The sequence below is a fragment of the Erythrolamprus reginae genome, chromosome 3, assembly GCF_031021105.1.
Source record: "Erythrolamprus reginae isolate rEryReg1 chromosome 3, rEryReg1.hap1, whole genome shotgun sequence".
Lineage (NCBI taxonomy): Eukaryota > Metazoa > Chordata > Lepidosauria > Squamata > Dipsadidae > Erythrolamprus > Erythrolamprus reginae.
In genome coordinates, this window is record NC_091952.1 from 180,847,158 (window position 1) to 180,854,513 (window position 7,356).

The window sequence follows — 7,356 nt, forward strand, 5'->3', positions numbered from 1 at the left end:
TTCACCTATTACAATATTATTTCACATAAAATTATTATTGAACTATTACTCACAGGTAATTCCTATGATTCTCCAACCAGATTGACTCTTTCCCCAAAGATTAATGGTACAAATAACATGCCAATATCCCTTTTTAATCTGCTTTGCTTCCATGCAACGTCAAGACCTGAACTTTTTAAGTCTTTGAAATTGCTAAATCACCCAGCTGGCTTTTTCATGGCTAAGGTGGGGCTTGAACCTACAGTCTCCCACTTCCATGCCTTTTATCCTAACCAGTAGACGTCTAGTGGCATGCGGAGCCATATCTGCTGGCATGTGAGCTGTTGCCCTAGCTCAGCTCCAACAGGCATGTATTTTATTTATTTTATTTATTTATTTATTGGATTTGTATGCCGCCCCTCTCCGCAGACTCGGGGCGGCTAACAACAATGATTAAAAACAACATGTAACAATCCAATTTAATAAAACAACTAAAAACCCTTATTATAAAAACCAAACATACACACAAACATACCATACATAACTTGTAATGGCCTAGGGGAAGGAATATCCTAACTCCCCCATGCCTGGCGACAAAGGTGGGTCTTGAGTAATTTGTGAAAGACAAGGAGGGTGGGGGCCATTCTAATCTCTGGGGGGAGTTGATTCCAGAGGGCCGGGGCCGCCACAGAGAAGGCTCTGTATGTGCCGGCCAGCTGATTTTTTGCTTGCACAGAGGCTCTGGGAGGGTGTTTTTGGCTTCCAGTGAGCCTCCAGGGATGGGGGGATAATGATCAATGATTGGAAACTACTGCACACCATTCTCTAGTAATGTGCACAGGTGCACAGCCTCTGATATTAGAAAACAGCTTGTGGCAGTTGGAAACTGTTGCGTGCCATTCTCTCATTACATCCGCAGTCGTGCTGCCCCGCACCTTAAAGGAAACAATGGTGGGGGAAGCTGTTTTTGCCCTCCCTAGGCATTGAATTATGGGTGTGTGCTCCCACACACGCATTATGTGTGAGAGCATGTTCTTTCAGCACCCAAGGAAAAAAAGATTCACCATCATTGCACTAGACATACATGAACAGAATTTCGCAAAAAGTCTATACCACGGTTTTTCAAAAATATTAATTAAAAAATACTTCATGGGTTTTTTCCCTATACCACGGTTCTTCCCGCCCGATTATTTCATATGTTATCGCCAAACTTTCATCTGCCTTTAATAAATATTTTTTTAAATAAACTTTAATTAATAAACACGGTGAGTAATAATCTAAATGGTTGCTAGGGGAATGGGAAATTGCAATTTAGGGGTTTAAAGTGTTAAGGGAAGGTTTGTGATACTGTTCATAGCCAAAAATAGTGTATTTACTTCCGCATCTCTACTTCGCAGAAATTCGACTTTCGCGGGCGGTCTTGGAATGCATCCCTCGCAAAAATTGAGGGAACACTGTATATGTATATGTATATGTATCCCTTCCTCCCTCTGTCTCACACACACATTTTATGATCCCAAACCAATCGAGATTCAACAATAAAATCCCCCAAAATAAATGGTTTTCACTGTTTGTGTAAAAACTATTTTTTCCCATTCAAAATTATACGATACTTAAATTCTAAAGTAAAACATATATAATTTTTTAAAAAATTAGAGTTCTGATTATTTTAATCCTTGCTTTTCATTTGTTCTTCTAAATATTTATGTGACTTGGGGTTCCCTAAATAAGATTTCAAAGAAGAAGAATGATATATTTTCCCCATTTGAATTCTTTTTATTAATCTCGGCTAGACATTCTCAAAGCTCTTTGGTTAAAAAGAAGAAAGGAAATTCTAACCTGTTGAAAGCAGCTAAAGAAACAAGAAACATATGGATGTACTATCAGGCAGACCGAGAAGCCAAACAATTGAAGTGTGGAGTGGCATAAAAGATTACATAGACATACATCAAGCTTCAGAAATTCAATTTAGTACATATGTACATCCTAATAATCAACTATGTACTGAACTATTCAGATCAGGTTGCTAATAAATTCCTGAATTAAATGGAATCTGGCAAATTTCCATATAACATTAAACACAAACATGATTTGTTTTGTTTGAGCTCAACATATGCAACAGATATTGTGGTTTGTAAACCAAACTGTATGATTTAGTAAGTTGTATGGACAGATTTTTAATGTTTTATTTAATTAAAAGCTGGTCAGCCAAACCATAGTTTGGTGCATTCACTGATTTATCTTTTCTTCTTTAGTCGATTTGTGTCTGGAAAAACAACTTTTTTTTTAAAGGGACAGGAGAACCAAATGATACAACCCTGGGATTATCTAAATTGAATGAGGAAAATGCACAGCATGGAAAAAATGATGAGGAAAGATAAAACTGCATGGATCTATTTGATAGTGTATCAGGAAGAAGCAGGATTTGATACTTAGTTCTAAATATTATTATTTTTATTTCCAGATTACAGGTCAATTAAGTATATGAAAGAATTCTTATCAGACTTATCAGATATGTTCTATCAGATAGGTCACATTTTACACTAATAACTAATTACTTAAGGACAATTGTTATTTTATTGTATTATCTCCTTCCCACCTCTTTTTTCTGCTGCCATCTACTATAAACACATGTTAAAGTAAAACGATGCATTTCTTGGTGCAACTTGCCTTGGGGCAGATCATTAACATGCTGCAGAGGAAGTAAAATACACAATTTCTGTTAATTAAAGCACTGAATGATTTGCAACACCTAATTTATGCAGTGAGTTAACTTTTAGCACACCGGCTACATAATGAATGCATGGGATGTATTTATTTGTTGATAACCTTCCCCTGGTCAAGGAATGCTTATTAATATGAATACAAAAGCATTGGAAAAGCAGACCTGTTCTTTTATATTAGATTGACTACAAAGCGCTTTTCTTTCCAAAATAAACAAACAATAGTGCAGTATTGCAAAAGGAAGAAATTTAGTGCCTTTAATAAATATTTTGGATTTAAATTCCAAAAGTTAAGCACATTAGCATAGCCAGTGGCAAGGTATTAAGGAAGATATATTCCAAAACGTTTAGAGAATAACAGGTTCCTTACTCGTGCTACACTCAACTCAGAAATACAATTTACCTAAAAATGTATTCCTAAAGACGTGGAAATAAGATTAATGATTGAATTAGTCTATATAATTCCCACCACCACCTAATTTGTGTGGAGTGTGGGGAGAAAAGCTCTGCCAATATTAGCTATGCAAGCATTATTTGGATAGGATGGGGAAGAGGCCTAAGCAGCTATGAGGACTCCAAAGGACTGGAGGAGGAGCATGGGCTAGTTCAGGGAATGGTGGAAGCCTTGGGAGGCCTGAAGTAGATGGGCTTCTGCCTGTACTAAACCCCACCCCAGGTCTCCCCCACCCTAGAAACATCCCATGCTCCACTTAACATCCCCCCGTCACTCATGCCCTTATCACCTCGAGGTTCGACTACTGTAATGCTCTCTACATGGGGCTACCTTTGAAAAGTGTTCGGAAACTTCAGATTGTGCAGAATGCAGCTGCGAGAGCAGTCATGGGCTTCCCTAGGTATGCCCATGTTACTCCAACACTCCGCAGTCTGCACTGGTTGCCGATCAATTTCCGGTCACAATTCAAAGTGTTGGTTATGACCTATAAAGCCCTTCATGGCATTAGACCAGAATATCTCAGAGACCGCCTCCTGCCGCACGAATCCCAGCGACCGATTAGGTCCCACAGAGTGGGCCTTCTCCGGGTCCCGTCAACTAAACAATGTCAATTGGCAGGCCCCAGGGGAAGAGCCTTCTCTGTGGCGGCCCCGACTCTCTGGAACCAGCTCCCCCCAGAGATTAGAACTGCCCCTACCCTCCTTGCCTTTCGTAAACTCCTTAAAACCCACCTTTGTCGTCAGGCATGGGGGAACTAAAATATCTCCCCTGGGCCTATACAATTTATGTATGGTATGCTTGTATGTATGTCTGTTTAATAATGGGGTTTTTTAAATATTTTAAATTGTAAATTTATTAGATTTGTTATAAATTGTTTTTTATTGTGTTGTGAGCCGCCCCGAGTCTACGGAGAGGGGCGGCATACAAATCTAATAAACATAAACATAAACATAAGTAATGCATTGGGGAGAACAGGAATGGAGGTCATGAAATGAGGTGGACTTAACAGCCCTCCCAACTTCTGACTGTATTGGGCAGTCTCATAACTTGAGGAGTAACTTTGTTACAACTCTTATTTAGATTCCTTATTTCAGAGTTAGATGAAGTGCACACTGCAGGAGTTGTAACCTCTAAACTAGCTTCAAGAGTTGCTTTATATAGTGTGCATTTGTAGTAATCCCATCGAAAGGTCATTTGAGTGTATAAAGCTGAGCCTAAGCTATCTTGATCCAGGTAAAGCCATAGCTGGCACAACATCCAACATTGGGCAAAGGCCCTTTTTGTCACTCCATGCCTTTATTGACAGACAAGTTATATGGCTGTTTCTTTGAAGGCAACATTATCGCCTTCGGTCTTTTTTTGTCTACTGCTCAGTAGAGTCACACAGCAAAAATATCCTATAATAAACAGAAGTTTTTATCTATACTATATTATTAGTTGCACTGAGACAGCCTAGGCTGCTGAATAGAGAACAGTTTCAAAAACTGGGACGTTTGCTTTGAAATCATAGCCTTGACCACGCCAATATCTATGGCAGTGCCCCTCCCCTACCTGCTTAAGAAACACTAGACAAACGATGACATGTTGGTCATCATTTTAAGAGATATTTTCTGTCCTAAACAGAGGAAAGACTATATGCAGGCATAAAAGGAGCGGGACCAACTGCCAACTTCCCCTATTGACTTTCTTTGCAGGCAGCTGGCAGACAGCATTGAAAATGATGTGACCAGGTCTGAGCATACGTTTTAATAGTATAATACAGGAAAACAATCTGCTACATGGGTAGATGCTGAATGCCTCTACCAAGATCTTTTTTAACAAAAAACATCTCTGGCCTACACATACAGTAATACCTCGTCTTACGAACTTAATTGGTTCCAGGAGGAGGTTCGTAAGGTGAAAAGTTTGTAAGATGAAACAATGTTTCCCATAGGAAACAATGTAAAATAAATTAATGCATGCAAGCAAAAAAAATCGCAAAACCGGTGCTCCACTGGGCACCACCGCCCGGCTGTCACCTTTTGAAACAGCTGGGGGGGCTTCTCAGCATTCCCCCAACGCCGAACCCGGAAGTTCGGCAAAAGTTCGGGTTCGGCGTTCAGGTTCAGGAGGCTGCCGAGAAGCCCCACCGCCTGGCTGTCACCTTTTGAAACAGCCGGGGGGCTTCTCGGCGTTCCCCCAAACACCGAACCCGAACTTTTGCCGAACTTCCAGGTTCAGCGTTCGGGAGGCCGCAGAGAAGCCCCACCGCCCGGCTGTCGCCTTTTGAAACAGCCGGGGGGCTTCTCGGCGTTTAGGGGGACGCCGAGAAGCCCCCCGGCTGTTTCAAAAGGCAACAGCTGGGCAGCAGCGCTTCTCAGTGGCCTTACAAACCCGAACGCCGTACCCAAACTTCTGGGTTCGGCGTTCGGGCGGCAGGTTCGTGAGGCGAAAAAAGTTCATAAGAGGAGACAAAAATTTTCCGAACCCCAGGTTCGTATCTCGAAAAGTATGATGAGGGGTTCATATCACGAGGTACTACTGTATATTCTTTGGTATTTTCAAAAAATAAAAATTGTGATTAGCTGCACCCTAGTACTTTGCCTGAAAGTTTGCCTTCCTACCTCAACCTCAGAAAGATAAAAGTATTCATGATGATGATGATGATGATGATGATGATGATGATGATGATGATAATAATAATCATACATTTATTACCTGTCTTTACCACTTTGTAGAATTACAATATATATATATTAGTTACTTACAGTACTTCACAATTGAACAGGAACCAGTAAACACTATTAAGAAAACCAAAGGCAACAATAATATATATTTAAAACAACAGACAATATAACCAATTCAGCAGGCATCCATAATTAGTACAAAACAGCTACTGATCTAAGACCTGCAGGGTTTAATGAGAGTAGGGTGGGATAAGCAGGGCTTACACTACTAACTCACTAGTCAAATAAAAAGGTCTATAAACCCCTTTTAAAGACTACTGAACTTTCACAGAAACCAGTGGGAAAATTGCTGCAGGAGAAAGGGGATTGGAGTGGAATCTGACATTGTCTTCAGCATCTACAAGTTGTGATAATTTTATAAAAGTTTGCTAATCCCTTTCCCTTTCAGTTTGGAGTACAATGCTGAATGTTAGCAACATTTACCATAAACATAGTGGAAGGGAAGGGGGGGGGGGGTGTTTCTAAAAGAGTTTCAAAAGGCTGAGTTTTAAAAATGTAGCACCAGATTAGATAAGGTCCACACAGCTCAGCTGGTGTCTGTAACTAATCCTCCAGTTACAGCCAAACTGAGCCCAAAATTTATGTTGTCGAGTGAAACCTTTGTTAAGTGGCTTTGCTCCATTTTATGACTTTTCTTGTCACAGTTAAAAGTGAATCATTGCATGTATTAAATTAGTAACACGGTTAACTGAATCTGGATTTCCCATAGGCTTGTAAGGTGGTCACAAAAGGTGGAACATCTGACTCTGGGACACTGTAACCCTCATAAATATGAACCACTCGCCAAGCATCTGAATTTTGATCATGTGACTATGGGGATGGTCACATTATTTCCTCAGAATTGCAATAGTGAAAAAAACCTGTCCTAGTTCACTTTTTTTTAGTGCCACTGTAACTTTGAACCCTCACTCAATGAGCTGTTTTTTAAGTCGTGGATCACGGTCATTCACTGTGAATCTCGGGGGCTGCAAAAAGGGGGAGGCTTCCTTAAGATTTTGTTTTATTTATTTTATTTGTCAAGTACATATTGGTAGTATAATAATAACAACAACAACAATACCCTCCTTGCCTTTCGTTAGCTCCTTAAAACCCACCTCTGTCGTCAGGCTTGGGGGAACTGAACTACCCTTTTCCCCCTAGGCCTATACAATTTATGCATGGTATGTTTGTGTGTATGTTTGGTTTTTAAATAAGGGTTTTTAAATTATTTTAAACATTAGATTTGTCATATGCTGTTTATTACCGTTGTTAGCCGCCCTGAGTCTGCGGAGAGGGGCGGCATACAAATCTAATAAATAAATAAATAAATAAAAACAATAACAATAACAACAATAATTTATTAGATTTGTATGCCGCCCCTCTCCGAAGACTCGGGGCGGCTCACAACACAGTATACAATGTACAAATCCAATATTAAAAAACAGATTAAAACCTTTATCATAAAAGTTAATCACACGACCCAAGCAAACCATAC